Consider the following 21943-nt stretch of genomic DNA (forward strand, 5'->3'; position numbering starts at 1 on the left):
GCGTTTAGAAGAAAATAAGTTTCCTTGACACCATAAAATCAGATTACCCAAATAATTGGGATCAAAAGCTCCTTATGAAAAATAAATGCTCTTACTGTGTTATTATCCTGTGCAATGAGCTAAAGTATTTTCATACATTTCTTTTTTCACCAAGATGCCAAGGAATAGCTTTAGGGAGCACCAGTATAAATACAATCTCATTAACACCATCAACTAGTCCTGAAAAACTGAAAATTTAAGAGAAAAATACACTTATATGCAAATTGACTAGATCGCTGCTCCTAAAACATTTCTTAAAAGAAATTCAACATGAAACTTCTAAAATTTCTTCAAAGTAGTAATTTCTGGTAGACTGGTAGCATCAGAAAAAAAAAAAGTGATCTTAAATGGACATCAATTTCAGGTACATTCATTGACTAAAGCAATGAGTTAGCTTTTGAGGGGAATGATAACTTTAAAAGTGAACGCCTGAGGCAAAGTACCAATAGTTATATATTCTGAAGTAAAATTTAACACCTGAAACAGATCATTTTTTAATATATTCTTCTCTATACTGCAAGATTATTTTGAAATGTCTTATTTATGAAGTAAAAATATTGATAATGGCTGCAAAGAATATTCAAACACTAGAATTTTCTTTTATTAAAATTTATATTATAAAGCCATTAAAATATACTACAATACCAAAGGACAAAAGTGATAGGTTAATATATTAAATTACATTAAAATTTTTCTCTTTTAAGTAGACTTAATCTTTTAGAGCAGTTTGAAGTTCAAAGAAAAATTGAGCAGAAAGTCCAGAGAGTTCTTATATGCCCCCTGCCATGCTTCAAACACCCATAGCCTCCCCCACTATCAATATTCCACAGCAGAGTGATACATTTGTTCCAGTTGATGAGTCTACATTGACACGTCATCATCACCCAAAGTCCAAACTCTTTTGGGTAAATACCAAGGAGCATGATTGCTGGCTCATACGGTCAGCGTAGGTTTAATCTTTCAAAGTGGCTGAACCATTTTGCATTCCCACCAGCAATGAGTAAGAATTCCTCTTGCTCTACATTCCCACCAGAATTTGGTGTTATTAGTGTTATGGATTTTGGTCGTTCTAATAGGTGTCTAGTGGTATCTTATTGTCGTTTTAATTTGTGTTTCCCTGATGACATATGATGTGGAGCATCTTTTAATATCTTATCTGCCATCTGTATATCTTCTTCGGTGAGGTGTCTGTTAAGATCTTTGACTCATTTTTTAATTGGGTAGTTTGTTTTCTTATTGTTGAGCTTTAAGAGTTTTTTGTACATTTGGATAACAGTCCTTTATGTTTTGCATTAATGCATTTTTTGAAGAAAGGGAAAATACACCAGAGGAAAGGTTCCCAGTAGAAATTCTTCTGCCAAGATTAGGGAATAATTTGCAAAGTGACAGTAAATGCAACTCAAACTTTGTTTCTGCTGTTTACAATCACTGTGCTTTCATGGTTTATTTTAATTCTACTGTTAAACATAGGAAATTGTAACTACATGGTGGTCGTAGACAAGACTAACCCCCAAAATTAGTTTGACTGATTCTGAATCACTACACACTTAACTCTTGGAACAAATTTGTGTAACTGATCTGTTTTTTGACTGTATACTGAGAGTTCTCAAATAACTTTCATGTAGAATGCAAAGATTATTAAAGGGAGTAATAAAAGTGTGCTGATTTGCAATTTGAATTTTTATCACATTATTAAAACTCAATGATAACTGCAGGAATTGTCTTGATTTTAAGCCAAAGAAGAAAATTTTCACAGAGGAATATTGTGTCATTGACATTATATTATTTAGAATTTCCAGTGCATAGTGATGATGAAAGAGGTAGGCTGAGTTTAAGCCAGGTTTACAACTATTTAAAATTTTTCTACAGAGAAAGTCTTACTCCTCTTATTGCCTAGATCCAGTGCAGAGAGCTTCTGTTGTACTTTACAGGAGATTTATTCATCATAGAGCTACAAACACACACATCAACATCTTCCTAAAGAGAAAATTTATAGTAACTATAACCCATTGGGAATGAGCAGTTTGGATAGATACCTATAATAGATATATTTTCAGAAATATTTTATACAGTTCCAAGAATTTTCTTTTTTTTCAAAGAATTTTCTTAAGACATCTTGTATTTCCCTTAATTTTCTTTATTTAGAATGATATTGATAGCAGAAAAATGCAGAGATCTGTTTTGCACAGCCAAATTGTTCTAGAATTCTTGACACAAAAAAATTGTGAAAGATATAAATGAATATTATTATTTTTTTAAGATGCTTAGGCTTGGGAGTGATTTGTTACACATCAGCAGCTAAAACAATGTCAGAAAAATTTTGTTCTTAAATATATCCATTAAATAGAAGAAGAAGAAAAAATACCGGAAGGTTTGTTTTGTTGTGTTTTATATTGGTCCTTATCATTTAAACTAGATATGTAAACTGTAAAATTCAGGTCAAAAATCTGTTTGAATTAAGGTAAAAAAAAAAGTTGAAATGTGTTGTCCCAGACCTTCTTCACTTTATCTTGAAAACCTAGAAATGAAAATAATTTTTATTAATCCATCATTATTAATTAAGTACTGTAATGTGAAGTACTTGAAGGAGAACATAAAGTGGCTCTCCTACCAAGATACTGGTGTTATACCAAGAAGCATATTTGGGAATGTTGTAAGGGTGGGCTTTAATCCATATTCTTATTACCAATTTCCAATCAATTTTTTAAAAACACAATTTTGAAAAACAGCATTAAATTTAGTCTCCTACACCTCTTAACTTGACTGAAACTGAGAATATCTTCTCTATATTCAATTATATTTAGAGAGAAAAAATTAATTTATACTGCCTAGTACATAATTGTTGTTCAGTAAAAGTATATTTGGGGAATGAGAAAATGATTTCATTAAATCCATGCAAAAAAGATAAAAATATGCATATTTTACTGATTTTCTGTTCTGATTTTATAAGGACAGATAGTGGTAAATGGAAATTAAAATATAAAAAGGCATTTTCTCTAAACACTTATATACACTTATTAAATTATTCCATGAATTTTTTACTATGGTTGTTTTGCAAGCTCAAAATTAGTTCAAAATTCTGGAATTGAAGGATCTATTAATTAGACGTTTTTGCTTGTGTAAGAGATTAGATGTAGAAACACATGTACTTGCTTTTGCAATTATGTCTATAGCTTCCTAAAATATCTTGAGTATCTAATTCTCTTTGTTTGGACTGTATATATTTAGCATAATTTATTAATTTCAATTTCACCTTCAAAATAAAGATTGTGGAGTTCCTGCTCTGTGTAAGATGTTGCACTGTGCTCTGTGGGTGATTCAGTCATAAATAAGAAATGATTCTGGCTCTCAAATATGGGTCCATTGGGAGAAGCAAAACATGAACACAAATAACTCAAAGATAGTAGAAAATGATTAGAGCCTTTAGGGAGCTATAAATTAAGTGCTATCAGAACACAGATGAAGAGAGTAATTCTAGATAGTTAGTGAGGGAAAAGTCGTAGACGGGGCTGTGTCATTTCATTTTTAGGAGTTGAAAATATGGAGTTGGGGCCAGGTTCCAGAGGTAATTGACTTTGTTAGAATATTTATTTTTAATGACTAAGTTGTCACAGATGTCGATACAATATACAAAATAAGTCACCTTTTTATATAAAAAGTCAGCTGACACACTTTGTGTTTTAATAAGTCTTAGCTTATATTAATGGAGGAAACTCCCAAAGCACATTACAATAGGATTCATGGATAATACAAAAAAGGTAAAATGGATACCTTATAAGGAATTCTCAATGTGTGGGTAGGTAGGCATGAGGGGAGAACCTAGTGACATCCACCAGGAGGACAGAACTTTTTCGAACCACAGGTAGCTGATCAGAATATTTCATCCATGTGACATCTGACTGAGAATTAATTAAGTCATCACAGTACAGGTCAGCTGAGATCTGTGGATGGTGTGGGGTGCAGCAGGTTTACAAGGAAATTCTCTTAAGCATTTAAAAACTGTGCTTGAGTCTGTAGATAATGAGTTATTTTTGCCTTTAATGTAGTTTTTATAAATTCAAACTAAAAAAGACCTGATTAACCATTTCTAATATGCATTTGAGACTGATGGAAAATTTGTTTCAGTTTATTAAAGCCGAATAGGATGATCATAAATAGACAATTTAGAAAATAGTCCATATCCAAGATACTTCTGCCTTTGGATTCTTTATCTTGCATTTGGATATGGAAGAATTGTAGGTTTTGAAAATATACTGTAATATTTAAAACAATTTATAGTAAAACTTTAAAAATATACAAATGAAGTGGAACTTTGTCCAACAGCTCCTTTATTTTTCTCTGTTAAAATCTGCCATTGCAACAAAAAGAATAAAATGCATAGGAATAAACCTACCTAAGGAGGCAAAAGACCTGTACTCCAAAAACAATAAGATGCTAAGGAAAGAAATTGAAGATGACATAAACAGATGGAATGATATACCATGTTCTTGGACTGGAAGAATCAATATTGTCAAAATGGCTATACAACCCAAGGAAATCTACAGATTCAATGCAATCCCTATCAAATTACCAATGGCAGTTTTTCACAGAACTAGAACAAAAAATTTTAAATTTGTATGGAAACACAAAAAGTCCTGAAGAGCCAAAGCAATCTTGGGAAAGAAAAACAGAGCTGGAGGAATCAGGCTCCTTGACTTCAGACTATACTACAAAGCAACAGTAATCAAAACAGTAGGTACTGGCACAAAGACAGAAATATAGATTAATGGAACAGGATAGAAAGCCCAGAAATAAACCACACACTATTGTCAGTTAATCTACAAAGGAGACAAGAGTATGCAATGGAGAAAAGACAGTCTCTTCAATAAGTGGTTCTGGGAAAACTGGACAGCTACACATGAAAGAATGAAATTAGAACATTCCCTAAAACCACACACAAAAATAAACCCAAAATGGATTAAATGCTTAAATGTAAGACAGAATACTATAATAAACCTCCTAGAGGAAAACATAGGCAGAACACTCTTTGACATAAATTGTAGTAATATCTTTTTGGGTCTGCCTCCTAGAGTAGTGTAAATAAAAACAAAAATAAACAAATGAGACCTAAGTAAACTTAAAAGCTTTTGCACAGAAAAGGAAACCATAAACAAAATGAGAAGACAACCTACAGAATGGGAGAAGATATTTGCAAATCATGTGACTGACAAGGGATTCATTTCCAAAATATACAAACAGCTCATACAACTCAATATCAAAAAACCAAACAACTCAATCAAAAAATGTGCAGAAGATCTAAAGAGACATTTATCCAAAGAAGACATACAGATAGCCAAAAGGCACATTAAAAGATGCTCTGGCTCCCCTGGTGGCGCGGTGGTTGAGAGTCTGCCTGCCGGTGCAGGGGACATGTGTTCGTGCCCCGGTCCGGGAGGATCCCACATGCCGCAGAGTGGCTGGGCCCGTGAGCCATGGCCGCTGAGCCTGCGCGTCCGGAGCCTGTGCTCCGCAACGGGAGAGGCCACAACAGTGAGAGGCCCGCGTACCGCCAAAAAAAAAAAAAAAGCTCAATATCGCAAATTACTAGAGAAATGCAAATCAAAACTACAGTGAGGTATCACCTCACACCAGTCAAAATGGCCATCATCAAAAAGTCTACAAATAATAAATGCTGGAGAGGGTGTGGAGAAAAGGGAGCCCTCCTACATTGTTGGTGGGTATGTAAATTGGTACAGCCACTATGGAGAACAGTATGGAGGTTCCTAAAAAACTAAAAATAGAGCTCCCATATGATCCAGCAATCTCACTCTGGGGCATATATCCAGAGAAAATGATAATTCAAAAAGATACATGCACCCCAATGTTCATAGCAGTACTATTTACAACAGCTAAGACATGGAAGAAACCTAAATGCCCATCAACAAATGAATGGATAAAGAAGAGGTAATATATTTATACAATGGAATATTAGTCATAAAAAAGAATGAAATAACGCCTTTTGCAGCAACATAGAGATTATCATACTAAGTGAAGTAAGCCAGAGAAAGACAAATATCATATGATATTACTTATATGTGAAATCTAAAAAAAAAAAAATGATACAAATGAACTTATACACAAAACAGAAATAGACCCAGAGACATAGAAAACAAACTTGTGGTAACCAAGGGAAAAGGGAGTGAAGGGAGAGATAAATTAGGAGTTTGGGATTTTATACAAAATAGATAACCAACAAGGATCTACTATATAGCACAGGGAACTATACTCAATATTTTATAGTCACTTATAAGGAAAAAGAATTTTAAAAAGATATATAAAACTGAATTATTGCATTGGGCAAAAATTCGTTCAGGATTTTCTGTAAGATGTTATGGAAAATCCCAAAGGAACTTTTTGGCCAACCCAATACTTTGCTGTTCGCCTGAAACTAACACAACATTGTAAATCAACTGCACTTCAATAAAAATTTAAAAAAAAATTCTTGTGATCAGTTAAAATAATCAAAAATACATTATTAGCTTCTTACATTTGTGGAAAGTATTAATAATATTTTTACCAAAGGGAAATGATGGTGAGGGGAAGAGAGAGAGAGAACAGAGAGAAGAAAGAAATTGTTCTTTCTCCTTTCTTGCTTCTTTTCTGAAAGTTGCTAGTGGCTGACTAAACTAAGGCCAAGGAAATGTAAACAACAAGGTATCTTCAAGGCATGCAGAGGATTCACTGAATTATTTATTTTATCACTATGTTTTGTATTTTGAAGATAAAATTTAAACATTGGAGTCCTATATTCTTCCTATCAAACTCCCAGTAAATGTTCTCTTTGGTTCAGGAAGAAGTAAAAAGGTAAGATAAACCAAAACGTGAATTAAAGAGAAAAACATCTACTTTAACTTTTATAATCCAACTTTGTAGAATTGGGAGTCTAATGCATCTTAAAGTTAATAGTATGAAGAGGAGAACATAGTTTATAAACTGTCTAAAATTTAGAATATTATTTGAAGACAATGAAACATCTTAAGCTTTCAAAGTTAATGTAGTCTTTCATGTGGGATAAACAAGGATCAGCCAGAGACAGCTAGTTGCAAAATTTGAGTTAAGATTGTGCTTTTTTAAAAGCCTATACTCAGATCACCTGTGATGTTTCTGTTAAGCTAATTTGTATTTTCTGGGCTGAAATGTTGATGCTTACGATTTGAAACACATTATATGTATCACATCTTTATATCCTGAAGCTGCTGATGTTCATAAAATGTGAAAAATAAGCAAGGCAAACATGTAAGTTTACTTTTAAGAAGCTGTAGATAGAAATAAAAATAAAAATCCTTCAATCTTTTTTTTCTGTTAATACAAGAAAAATGTAATAAAAAGTATCCAGTTGATTTTAACCTCTCCCCCCAGTATTTTCTTCTACTAGGACAAATATTAACTTTTCACTTGTAAACATTTAGGTATTTATAAATATTTGAAGATTTTTTTCTGCAGAGTTGATTGCAAAAACTTTCTCCTTACTTGAAATTGCTATAAGTGCTTTATTCCTAGATGAATTCGATTTCTATAAAAATAATAAATTAAAAATGTGTCCATTAAAATGTGTTGCAAATTTTATATCACATTCATGAAACAGATTTTTCCAGAAATCTGCTGGTAGTCTACTAATTATAGCATTGTGAATTGGAGGGCATGGACTTGAGAATTCTGTTTAACTTCAAATCCTACTCTGCCCTGACTCTGTGACCTTGAACCAGTTGCTAAATCTCCTTCTGACTTAATGTCTTTAGTCTAAAATAAGGGTAAGTCTGCTCACAATCTCATAGGGTAATCTTGAGGCTTAAATGAGTTGACACATAAAGAACATAGCTCTGTGCAGGGCACATCACGGGTCTTCAATAAATCTTAGCTTTTGTTATTTTCAGCTTAGGCCAGGGAGCTAGGAAATAATCTAGGGAGTTTTCTTGATTTTAAATCATAAAAGTTAAAATTGCATCTATTCTCAAATGTGGAATAACCATCCGCTTTGTTGCTGGACAACTTTAAAGAGAGAGTAGGGAATGGCTTCATAGTTTAAATGCATTTACTTATCTTAGGAAAAGAATAAGGTAATGCACGCCCATAGATCAAAATTTTAAGAAGATATGATCTCATACTTAAAAATACAAAAGGGTACAAATAATTTATATAATACGATTTTGCATATGGGTAAACACCATAAAAAAAGAGACTAGAGAGTGCTGGTGGCTGAATCCCTTCTACATAGGAGAGCCAGGGAAGTGTCTCTATGGAGGCTGAATTATACAGGCTTGACTGAAGAGACAGTAAGAGGCAGGTATTACCTGGATTATGAACTTAGAGGAACAAGCAATACAACTTTGAGGCATACATATCATCCTACATATGTATGCCCCCTTCCACCCCAAAATAGAATGTGTTTAAAACATTCTCTTGCTAGAGTTTTAGTGATTTCAAGTCAGAAGAATGAAACTGTCAAAGATATCTGGATTATTGCTAAAAGGCCCAAAGTGCCTACTCTCTCTTGGCCACATTGTGATAATTTTGGCATCAAAAAGAAAATTGTAACTTTAGGTTACAGAATATGTTGAGTCCATCAAAAGGGATGAGTACCTCATAGCACCAATACATGAAAAAAATATATATATTATTTATAATGTGTAAAATATAACATGTATTAAAAGTATATAATTATATAATATCACATACTACCTAAAATAAAACATGATATAGAATACGATGTTATTTTCTTTTAAAGGTGAATTCTGGCAAAAGTAGGAAACAGACCCAAAACAGGAAGAGCTAATAAGTGTATGAGTAGTCATAACAATTGCTACAAGTGTTCATCAACATCAATATGATTGTATTGATTATTGTCGGGGAGGAATAAATTTTTCTCTACGCTTCTAGGTTCTTCTGGTTGACCTAAGAATTAAATTGACATGAGGCAAATTAACAGGAGAAAATAAAACAAAATTTAACAAGAAGTATCCATGGGAGAGACCCAGGAGAACTGTGTAACTTGCCAAAATGGCCCAAACCCTCACCTTAAATACCATCTTCAGCTAAAAACAAAAGAGGATGTTGGGGGTCTTGGTTTGGGACTTCAAAGGGGAGGAAGGGAATTCACATGGAGATGGGAAAGCAAATGTTTGGTAAACAAATGTTTGCTGGGCCAGAAAGAGACAATGGGACCCAGGGAGGAATTTTAATGGACTTTGCTAGGTTCCTCCCTGTCTACACACCTAGTTCATACTGTAATTATCTATGGTAGTAGCTCCCTTCCTGGAACGAGTCTTCTGTCTACATACTTTTAGGAAGTTAGAGGGAATGTCAGAGTTTCTTCCTGACATTTTTAGGTCTTGTTTTCAGCTCAAAATAATCCACAGGTCAGAGACATTTTGTGGGTGCAAGTTTTGCTCCTCTATATTATCCATTGCTGTTTAAAAATCACCCCCCAACTTAGACCTTAAAACAAGGGACGTTCATGATTTCAGTTTCAAAGCAGCAGGAAGGTAGGAGTGGTTTATCAGGGTAGTTCTGGCTCCTAGTCAAGCTGCAGTTACATCAAGACTTGACCATAGCTGAAGATGTGCTTCTAAGCCAACTCTGAGGGTTGTTGGCAGGCCTCAGTTCTGAGAGTTGTGAGACTGAAGGCCGTCTCAGTGGCTCCGGGCTCTTGGCTTTCCCCAGAGTGAGATTTCTTCAAAAGAGAGCACAAGATGAAACAATGAAGACAGAAGCCACAGTGCTTATTTATAACCTGGTTTCCAAAAGTACGCACCATCACTTCCGCTTAATTCTGATTGTTAGAAGAAAGTCATTAAGTCCTCCTATACTTAAGAGAGGGAGTATTAGGGTCCATCTGTTAAAGATGAAGGTAGCAAATAATTTGTGGACACGTTTTTAAAACCTGTGTTATCAACCAGATGACAAGAAAAATGGGCTTAAACTGAGTTTTCCAAAGATTATGGATTAACAAAATGTTCTAAATGGGAAATCTGACTCTGTAGACATAATACATTGTGATCTGGGAACTAAAGCTTAACAATTATGCTGATAATTAGAAGGAGCTACTTAAGAAAACAAGCACAGTTTTTCCACAGAACTAACTACCAGGTCAATATGAAAAAATGACAAGCCAGTTGGCCAGGTACTGTCTGAAAAGCAAAGCTAAAAGGAGACAAGAAAGAAGAACAAAGCTTTTAGGAGAATTACACTTCTGTAAAATTTACGAGCTTAAAAAAACCCATTTGTATGAACACAGAATTTGACTATAGCAGGGTATAGGTTTGGCTTTGCTAGCAAGTTCCACATCTTCTCCCCAAATCAACTATTTAGTAACCCATAACTTAAAACCTTGTCTTGGATGAAGTAGTAGTCTTAAATATAGAAAAAAAACATCTGTAAAGGTAAAGAATTCTGAGGGGATAATAGAACATATGAAGATGATAAACCCTTGACATTGTTTTCATATAAATGTGTAATATGAGTACTGTGGTATCTTTTTTTTATGCTTTATCTGCTATTTAAGAAATTTCTAAATGTTCTTAAAAAAGAGCCAGGTTAAATTTATAATTATAGACTAAAACTTCAGATGGTTTACAATTATTTTCAGTCAACAATTATTTTTACAAACAATCTTTTTTAATTTTACCAATGTTTAATCCAATTATTGCACAGTAGTGTTTAAATATATAAAGAACCATGTATTAACATGTAAGATTTATAAAGAAACATGGAATGTGTCATTAATAGTAAAAATTCTTCTTCATGCTCACAAGACTCTCAAACATCAAAAATCTAACCAAAAGTTTTGGTAGAAGTGGATATATACAATATTTAAACAACCAGTTTCTTCATTAAGAATGAATACTGTGGATAAGGCACTAGGAAAGGAGTAACGAAAACCCAAAGGAAACATATATAACTTTCTTTGGTTATACTGTTCAAATTTATTCTTTTCTTTTTTTTTAAAGTTTATTTCCAGTCTTTAGAGATGATATCCAGTACCACACACACTCACATACACATGCACACACATACTGCATCCATTTGAACTTGCCTGACACACTCCTTCCTTTTGAATGGCAGGGACAGAGCCATACTTGGCAGTCCCCAAGTTTCTGGTTACATTAGCTAGATTTGCTCTTTCAGAAAGAAGAAAGCTGAACTTCTAAGAAGCTGAGCCCTTAGCCAGAGAAGTAAGAGTCCTAGAACAGCCATAACCTGAAATACATGCAGACCCCCCCACCCCCTTTCCAGAGACCACTCTTGAGACCCTCTGGGAGTTGAATTCCAAGAAATGACGAAGGAACTGGTGGGGTTTCCCAGGACACTCCCCATCCAATGAGAGAACTCTTTTCTGCCCTTTCTAGAAGCTGGGGACACACCCACTTGCTCTCCTCCCTTAAGCAGGTTTCCTGCAGTCTTGTAAAGTGTGTAACCTGCTGAAATAAGCCTGGGTGGTTCCGTCCTCCTGTCTGAGTGAGGTACACTGACTATGATGAGTAGTCAAGGAAGGCATTACCTTACTCAAAGGTCTCAGCCTGTCCCAGAAAGAAGAGGCAGTGGGAAGGGGTGGAGACAGGTAGTTGCTCATCTAAGGATTTCAGGGGGGGGAAAAAAAAAAGGCAGGCGAGGGAGTGGGGGTGAGTTTTTACATTTATAGGGAAGAATGTTTTGCTGGGGTTTAAGCTTCAACTAGGCTTATGCATTTGAAGTAACTTCTTAGGCTGAAGATCAGCCTATGGCCAAATAATCTTGTTTCTGAACTGGCTGAGACCAGTGGATTAATCCATCCTGGCCATTTCCCCATCCCCTACCTGCTCCACTCCCTCCAGTTGCTGTAAATTCAGCTCCTTGGGCCCTTGATTATGGGTCAGAGGAGCCACAGGGAGCTCACACTGGCTCCAACCTCTAACACCTCCGCACACCTTTCCACTCAAGGTTTTGCAAAGGGGTTTCTCCAAGACGCTTGCCCAGTCTTGGGCCCAGCTGGGCCCCCAGGATTGCAATGCAGTCACCTCATATCCTCCTCTTTCCTAAATTTCATCACCTGGGTCAGACTTCCCCACTAGAATCTAAATTCCATGAGTCTGTCCATTTCACTATTGGGTTCTTAGCTCTTGACCCATAACAGGTGGTTAATAAACATGTTCAATGGATGAGTGCATCTAAGTCTTGAGTGGGCAGGGGAAGGGACTCCAGAATACAGGTGGGGTCAATGCTGGGGTCCCTGCTGATGCTGCCTTGGAGGCACTGGGAAGGGTGAATCCTGGCCCAGGGCCTTACCCAAGGGTTGACCTAGGAGACTGTCCCTCTCTGCCCCTTCCCTTGTTTTCATCACTGACTGAGGCAGCCCAGAGCAGAGATGAGGCATGGGCAGGGCATCTGAACACCTGGGCCCCAGTCCGGATCTTCCATCTCCAGATTAACCCCTGACCTTGGGCAAGGCACTTAATCCCTGTGGGTCACCACAGTTTTCTCACCTGTGAACTGAGAGGTCTGGCCCAGCTAACCTACAGGGTGGATCAGGGCTCTAAAACCCTAGTCCCTAATAAAAAACACAGGTGACCCCAATCTAATTCCCAAGCTCAAGGTTTTGAGTGATTTGGAAATAGAATGATGAATTAGACATTGGACATGGCACAAGTCAGGGCAAAGTGGGGGGGTTTAAGCTTATAATAGGTTATCAATAAGTACCTGTTGAATGACTGAGTGAATGAAGAATGAATGAATGCTGTAAGGAAGGTGTGAAGGCAAATGGGGAAGCAGAGTCAGGTTTCAAGCAGATTGGGATCAGAAAGGCAACCTATTTCTCAGCTCCTGGCTTAACAGTGGTGCTGCCTCTCTTTGCCATGAGCATTTAAGTCCTCATCCTCCTAGCCTGTTGCCCTCAACATCCTCCCTAAAAGGTGGGACTAGACTGAACTGAATCCCCTCCCCCAAGGCCCCTGGATCCCCTCTACCTCTGAAGCCCCAACAAGGGTCAGGGGGAGCTGTACCCTTCCTCTGAGCTGCCTGTAAAGGTGTGGCCAGGGCTCAAAGCTAGAGGATTCCTCTGAACCTTCTTGAAGGGCTCAAATTGCCAAGTCCCTTACCTTCTCTCCTGTCATCCACTGAGGATAAGATGAAGTGTGGACTGAGAGGGGACCAGCTTGGGAGGTGGGACACTGTGTGGCCATGTCCTGGACCACCCAAGAGCACTGGAACCACAGAGCTGTCCGAGGATACCCTAACGAGGCCCTGCAGACTTATTCCGACTCCAGGGTCTTCTGAAAGGGGCTAAGGTCTTCACCAGGGCCAGGTCAGAGTACCAGGACTTAGCACAGTGACCTGGAAGGATGAACAGTGCCAGCTTCAAGTGCAGGGATCACAGGCTTCTGGTCTCCCTGTCCTGGCCCTGCCCCCTCTGATTTTTGGATTAATGTCAGTCTTTCTGCAGAGGGAGGGCAGACGCAGGGAAAGAGAAGGAGGCGATCTGGATTCCCCAACCGAACCCCTTTAAGGCAGATAATTTGTGCTATACAAAGAGATCATTGATTCTGGTGACGCATAACGACCAAAAAAAACCAAATAAGACACATCACAGAGTCAAGAAGGGCAGTGAGATCAGAAGGGAGGAAGAGGAGTGGGGAGGGTGGGGCGGGCCCAGGTGAGGGTCCTCAGGGAAGGCTGGCAATGCCTCTCTCTGGAGGGGGGCCAAGTGGCTTGGGGCTGCCCTCGCTGGCTTTTCCTTTAAACATCGTGACTAGCTTGAGGGCCATCGAACAGTATGTGATACAGCCTATTACCTTTAGTCTGTTGCAGTAGAAAATTTTGAAAATGTGTATTCCAAAATTTTAAAAAATGTACTAGCAAAGTAAAAAGAAAAATTAAATCTTTATTGTTATTCAATTAAGTCTCTCTCACACTGTGAATTTTTTACCAAGTCACCTAAACACATAGATGAAATACAATTTACATCTACAGGAGCAATGTCTTGATTGAAAGAATCATTATTTAGGTTATTAAAAGAATCACCAAGAAAAATGTTTTTCTCATGAAATAAAATTACTTTTAGGAACTCTCTTACTTAGACACAGTGATCTTTTTTTCCACCAAAAAGATGTTTCTTCTCCAAACTATCATCAATTTTTATTCTTAAATAAAAAATAAGAAACATATGCAGACCAATTTTTTGTTTTGACTTACTGTTTTCCTGTCGGGCGTCAAGGCAGGGATAAAACTTTAGCAAAAGTAATCACTTGAATGATCTTTTCAGTTACAGGATAATAAGCTGCTCAGTCGATTTAGTGTAAAAAGTCTACTGGGTTGGTTGATGTTCTATAGACAAAATAAAATAGCGAGTGGGATGGCAAAATTTTCTAGTTTTAATGCTTTTATTTCTCTTGAAAGTGGCTCTATACTACCCATCAAATCAAGTAAAATCTTTTCCCTACTTACGAGTTTAAAAGAGAACAGAGAAAAACATTATCCTTTTTGCTTGTTTGTTTCAATTAGTCTTCTGACTCAAATGCTGTAATAATGGGCTTGTTTATTATCTAACATAAAAGCAATTTTTCAGTTTTAGGAGAATTAATATTTTAATTATTGGTCTATTCTGAAGGCAGCTGCCCAATACTTTAGTAAGTATGCTGCCAGTTAAATGAGTAAACTAAGTGACAGGACATGTGTGAGTTAAAAAACAAAAAAGCTTGTGGAAAGTTTACAGTTTCATGAATTTGAATTTGACTGGCATGTAATAACAATGTAATTTTTCATGTATTACATAGATCTTTGAGTCTCAAATGAATAATACTTTTTTTTCCCCAGTACTAATGTAAAGAGAAGCTACTACTATTGTATTTTTACTATAGTATATATAACAATTCTTTGGTTACTTACTATATTCACATCATTTTATTTCAAGACATCTTTCTCATTAATGTCTGTTATATGTCCATAATTCTTCCAGTTATCCAGGGTCAAATTCTCAGATTCAACTTTAATTCCTCCCTTGCTCTTTATGAATGACTTGGCTGACAGATCATTAAAATCTACATCTGTCCATGTTAACACCCCTATCTTTCTCATCTACTGAGGCAGTCACTACTTTGTTTCCAGTCATAGTTCAGTATGGTTGTCATGCATTTGTCCTTACTTTGCCTCCTGACGTTTTTCTCATGTTGTCACAATCCTCCGTTTGTAGCAGCCTGTTTTAATTGTTCTAAAGTGTGTATTCCTATTCATCTAATTCTTGTAGTCCTAAAATTTCATTAGCTTGACATATTTAATAAATTAAGTACAAAAATACTACTGTAGCATTTGAAATCGAGGAGATAGCCTACCCTACATTCCCAAAGTACCCCAGTACCCATGAACTACAATGTGTGCACCAAAAGTCAATTTGGTCCTTAAATCTCTTCTTGAATGTCACAGAGAAAAATACCTTTAATTTGAAGTCTCTAAACTGCTAATATTCTTATTATCATTAACTTCCAAAGAGGTTCATGCATGACGGATTCTTGTTTTGTTTTGTTTTTGGTTTACAGAGAATTGCATAGCTAATTTGCTAGATTTTAAGCACCTTGAAGTCGGAGTGTATGTGAACATCACTTATATTCCTTAGTAAAACTTTCTTGAAGGTATCAGGCACTCTAAATTTTCATTTCATTCCAACAGAGCATTTTTATTTATTTTGCAGGTAAGTTTTATTTACATAGTCACTTTCTCTTCTATTTATTATGTTGAAGAGTAGCTATAATGTCATCTTATGAAAGAAAGGAGAGTGCTACTTATGGTGATATATACTCAGTCCATTTCATAAACATTTTTATGTCAGGGGCCGCCCTGGGGATTAGGAATAGAAAATCTTCTGAAACACACTCTGTCCTTAAGGGCTTACCCTAGTGAAAAGAAGCAGACACAGTAACAAATCAAGGCTAAAATATCATATTTTTCATGCAACAATACGAACAAGAGAAATAAAGACCCATGTGACGAAAAAGGAAATGCTATCTGCATAGTCAGGAAAGTTCCATCAAGAAGGTAGTATGTGAGGGGAGCATGAAAAGGGCACACATACTCATGACAGGACTAGAATCATTTGGCAAATGCACTGAGATATTCTAGCATCTCTTAGCATTATTAAATAACCCAAAAGGCCAGGAGATAAATTCTAAATCAGTTGCAGAATGGCAGGCCCTGAGGCTGGAGAAAGGCATGGGAGTCACCTCATCAAGCATGTTGCTCAACGTGCTGGTGAGTCTGGAAGGCGTCCTAGAAGCAATGGGGTCTCTGAGGGCAGGCATGCTGACGTGGTAAAGGCCTTGATTACATTCACATTTTAGGAAAAATCGTGGTTAACTCATCAAAGCATTGCTATGTTAGCTAATATATTTATTCTGAAACTGAAGAAACAACCTGAAACTGGTAAATATTTGGTGGTCATTTTATACTTTTCAAAGTGGCTCTATCCTTATCACCTCATTTCTGGACTCACGTAATGTGAGGGCTAGAATCCAGCCTTTCTTATGTCTCGTTTACTCCTACTGAGTAGGGAAAGGGTGGGTTTATAGAGAAAATCACAAAATTATATTATTTTCTCAACATCCAGAACATGGTTAGGCCATTCTGTTAGGTAAATTAACTTGCTTCAGTAACATCACCCTTACACCTGCCTTGTTCATATTTTACACTCATGTTTTCTCTTACTTCAACATGAGGACATTTGATATAGGAGAACAAAATGAGAGTTAGACAACTTTGATTTGATCATTTTTTCATCTTCGTTCTGCTCCTTAAGTTTTGCACTGCTCTATTTATGGGCTTGTCTATATCTTGTCCCTGCTTGATCCATATCTCAAACCTGGGTTAAAAAAGTCAGAAATGATTTTTCACAGTTCATGGGTCAGACAAATATGTGCTGGATAAGTTTTCACAATGAGTCAAAGAACACACAGCTTAGGTAGCTGTCAGATATGCTCTGAGGAAAAAATGTGGTAAAGAATAATGAAAACTGATACAATGTGGTCTTTTAAAAAAAATAAATGTTTTTTTTTTCTCTGCATGGGGATGCTGAAATATGAAATAATGCAATAACTAAAAAGTAATTGTATGCTAGTATCCTAATTTCCCTTCCTATTTCCACAAACTATATTTATTCGAAATCTTGGGACATATGATCTTCTGTCATCTCATTAAAATTTGGGCATAAATTTGGGATGAATTTGCATATATGTTTATGTAGATATTCATATAAGTGAATTAAAACTCAAGAAATACACAATAATACAGAAAAGGTAAAAGGTAAAATACACTATATACAGAAAATCACTAGCAATTTCTGGTGATTATTTGTTGGTCCTTTGCATCAGAGAAAAATATTTTCTCTCTAACCACAGATAATATAAATTCATACATTACTGCATCTGCTTTGCAAGCATTGGAAACCGTGGACTGGGAGGCAAATGAGTGCTTATCAAGTGTCTAAAAAAGAGGAAAATATTCTAGTGTCAAGCAGCATAATTGCTGAGAACTTTCTAGAGAGCCCATGCCAGCAGTTTTGACTTTTTATTTTAAAATGCATAAACGATTGCTCTAATCTGTCGTGTTGCTCTGTGTATGCTCACCTGAACCCGGTTACTATTTGAGTTCTAGACACCCTTTAAACCAGTCTGACCCATCTGTCATATCACTTCACTGGCTTCATTAGTGAGGTCATGACTGAATTCTTTTTTGGCCAGATCATGGGCCCATATTCTGTAATACTTGAATTTGGCGTCTCATGATAATTCATCCTTTGAGATCCAAAGCACAGCAGGGTTACTCTCCCTAGGTAAGCTTTTACAGAAGTAATTGTAAGCTGACTAGTCATGACCTTGGCTTTATCTATGCTCAGTTTTTGATCTAAAACTTCAGTGAACATCAATTTTGAAACCATTTCCAAGTACACAGAGAAATAGCGTTTGAAGCTTGGGACCATAAATTCTCCTTTAGATATTTCCCTGATCAGGGTAGATTGAGTAGGATTAAAGGGAGCAGTCATGCACTCAGGGTTAAATAAAAAAGGGATTACACTTGAATGGTAATTTAGGTAGGACGGATGTTTTTTGCATTACAGACACACGGGTAAAGCATGTGGTAAAGTAGGGAAGATAAAGGGAAATGATGCTTTAAGCCTCCCTGACCCACAAACAGAAAGAAAAGCCATTATTAACTGAAACCAGGAGGAAGCATAAGGCAGGGGACAAACAACCAAGCTATGAATCACCCAGGTGAGTTAGTTGCAGTTTGTGTTAGCTAGGTAAAAAAGTTCAATGATGATGAATGTGATAATCACAGTTTAGTTAAGTGATTAGTGAAGAATAATAAGCTGGGTTTTAAAATATCTATTACTCGCAGAAGCAGATAATCAGAGAAATGTAAACTAAACCAATACGCGATATGCTTTGCACACATCAGATAAAAAAAATAATAAATTAGAAACTACCAAGTCAGAATCTATGTTGGCAAAAATATTTTGGAAATTAGTTTGGCATTATAAAGATATTTAATGTTTGGTTTGAAATTTGTAAAAATGGTATTCTACTATATAGATATGTACTCCAGCAGATATTTTCAAGAATGTTTATAGTAATAAAATTTGTGATAGGAAAAAATAAAAATTTCCTAATATTCATGAAGCAGGAGATAGCTGGGCCCCCAGGGCAAATGGTTGGAGTTCTCCTGGACAAGAATAACAGGACAATTGAGAGAGGAGGCTGGGCCCTACCCAGATAGAAGATAAGACACCACATATTCCTCATTCTTGAAGTCAGGAGACCTCCCCAACTACACATGCACAGAAGGGCTCCTTGGAGGTCAAAAGGGGAGTGAGGGCGACTGATGCTCACTACCCATAGGCCTCTCCTGTAAAATCCATCTTGGCTAAGAGATGTGCGCACACCCACGGGAGCATCCTAAGATATACCAGATACGGACTTTGAACCAGTCAAATGAAAATGATTGGCCAAAGAAAACCCAGAAGAAATGCCCCCATATAAGTGATTTAAACTGCTACAAGGGGACAACTCTCTCTGAGTCCGCCCATGTGTCTATCCACACCTAATGTACTTCTTTTTTTTCCTCATAAATACTTTACTTGTTTCACTACCTTCCGTCTTTGTGGGAATTCTTTTTCTGAAAAGCCATAGGGCCAGGGCCTTGTCACTGACCACTGGTCTATTGACTAGGGTTTGCTGCTCTCACCGCACCAAATCCATACCTCAATCTCTGGCCAGGAACTGAAACTCTACATCAAGCCTCTGCAGGCCGAGGCCACCAGAGATCATCCAGGGGCAGATGAATGGAGAAAAAACAGAGATATAATTAACCTTCTGCATATTCAGTGGATTTTGGTATCTGGGGGTACAGGGAGTGATGGTGGGGCATAGGAGTTACAAAATACTTCACAATTTGGGTAGTCTTACGGACAATGGTTCATTTTTTAAAAACATTGTTTTATAATTTACACACCATTTTGTTTTATCAAAATGTCATGATTAAAGTCTTGAAGGCAACAGATCTAATACATAGGAGTATGTTTATACTATTAGAAAAAAAAAAATTGAGGGGAGGAAAAAGCCCTCAATTCTATTTCCTTCTACTTATTATACTAAAACAAATAACCCTCAAGCTTACAAATGTAGAAATAAAATACAGTTTTTTAGCAAATTGAAAAATTTAGATACATGAATTTACAGGTCGAGGTAGGGTAAGACTGTTTCTGAAAATATTGTACACGACTTGTATATGGGTTCTACTGACTGAGGTGCCGCTACCATAGAAAAGCCTAGGACAGGACTGCATTGTCATTGCCCCACCAACCTCGGCTGGCTATTTCAGAGTTTTGCATCTGGATAGAATCCAAGCAAACACAAATGGTGAAGAATACCTCTTTCCAGTTTTCTTCTGAAAGTCCACTTATGAAAAGCACATTAAAAAAATACGCATTGTAGATAGTTCAGTGTCTAATCCAGTGTGTTAGGTATCAATCAAATTGTGATTCAAATCAAGAATGACATTTAGAAAAAAAAAAAGACTAGAATCAGACATAGCTGAAATTCCCAAAGCAAAATGTCCAGGAATGACTCCAAGATAACCTTGCTTGGAGCTCTCCGGGAGAATAAAAATGCAAAATTGGGGCAATTTGTATTTTCCCTTTTATACTTGACTAATTTCAGAAAGTTCCCATCAAATGCAGGGTAGAGTTAAATTAAAAAGAAAAATACAAAATAGTATGTATGCAACATGAAATCATGAAATTTTGAGGTGGGAAAAATGTTGCATCTGTCAGTTTACTTTATCATTCTTTTAATGGAGCAATTTAAAAACATATTTGCTTTATTTCTGAAAAAAATTTCCAAAGTTATGGGTTGCTTTAGAAAATTTTACAAGAGATTTTTCTCTATATGCTTATTATCTATAAAACAACAACTATGTCTTTGAAAGGATTTCACTTTAAGTGAATTTTTTCATTTACAATTGTCTATAAAATAATCCCATGTATTTTGGAATGGAGCTTTTGATTTAACCATATAGATGTCTGAACTGGTGAAATGATTTATATTTTTTGAGCTATAACAGATTGGCAGATTGGGTAAATTATCAGTAACATTATTTCTCTATGATATGAAATAACAATATATCACTGCTGTTATTTAGAACCAGGTATGTTTACTTGCAGGTGAATTTATTACTCTAATAATTAAATATATGTAAAACAATATTTTAAGGAAATATGTATTTTTGTAATTATTCAACGTAACCACAGATTTTCTATATTTTCAAAGCCATTTTGATAATTTTTTTTCTGAATCAACTGGTTGCAAATTCAAACTTTATTTCTGGTGGATTGTTTTACTCATGTTAAGCATGTAACAATTTACTTCTCAAATTCGTGTAACTATTTCTATAGATAGGCTTTACTGTTATCTCTAGTCTAGTAAAGGTCACTGTTGTCTGAGAGTCTCCAAGGATTTCCCTGAGACCAGAATTTGAGACGAAGTAGTCATTTCTTTGGGAAGTGCTAGGAACCACCGGATGAGAGTGGGGAAACGATAGAAGGAAGGAAAGGGGCCTCTGTTGGCTCCTGGAGCTTACTCTATAGGGAAACTCTGGGAAATGGTACAAATTATATGCTTCATCTAGCTCCAAGGGTGAGGGGCTGTGGGAGCTGAGATATTTTCTCATCAGTTCACAAGAGTCTTTGGTTGGCAGCTGCTCCTATGGGGTGAAGATGTTAATGCTTTGGTGCTTTCTGTCTGGGGCACATAGGTGTTTTACTTTCCACAGTTTTGGGGTGTGCAGGGAGAAGCCATTGAACAGAGCGAATCAGACAGTGGCATATGGTAGTCCTCCAGGGCACTGAAAAAGGGCCTGGTTCAGAACTGACAGGGTCTGCTACCACTGCCATTCACCTAGTCCTCAGGACTCTTGAGACTTTTCTACGATATTTTTTAAATGTCAACTCACATCTTACACGTATATGTCTTACAAATTCTACCACTAAGTTATCTGTCATACATATTTCTCTTTGCATGGTAGTAAAACTTATTGTAATTACTCTCCTGGATTATTGCAAGAGCATTCTAACTGGTCTCCTTATACCTAGTGTTGCTTCCCCTATGAATAAAATTACATTATTATTATTATTTATAATAAATTTACATTGCATATAATAATTATTTGTTATTTTGCTGGATCAGTTCTTTAACATTGTCCATTTTTAATCTGGAGAAGTTTTCTAGCAGTCTGGACATAAAGAAAATATTCAATATGATCAGAAATCTGACCATGTCATTCTTTTTTTTTTTTGGTATGCGGGCCTCCCTCTGTTGCGGCCTCCCCCGCTGCGGAGCACAGGCTCCGGACG

Source organism: Physeter macrocephalus, chromosome 4 (genome assembly GCF_002837175.3).
Source record: "Physeter macrocephalus isolate SW-GA chromosome 4, ASM283717v5, whole genome shotgun sequence".
In the NCBI taxonomy this organism is placed as follows: domain Eukaryota; kingdom Metazoa; phylum Chordata; class Mammalia; order Artiodactyla; family Physeteridae; genus Physeter; species Physeter macrocephalus.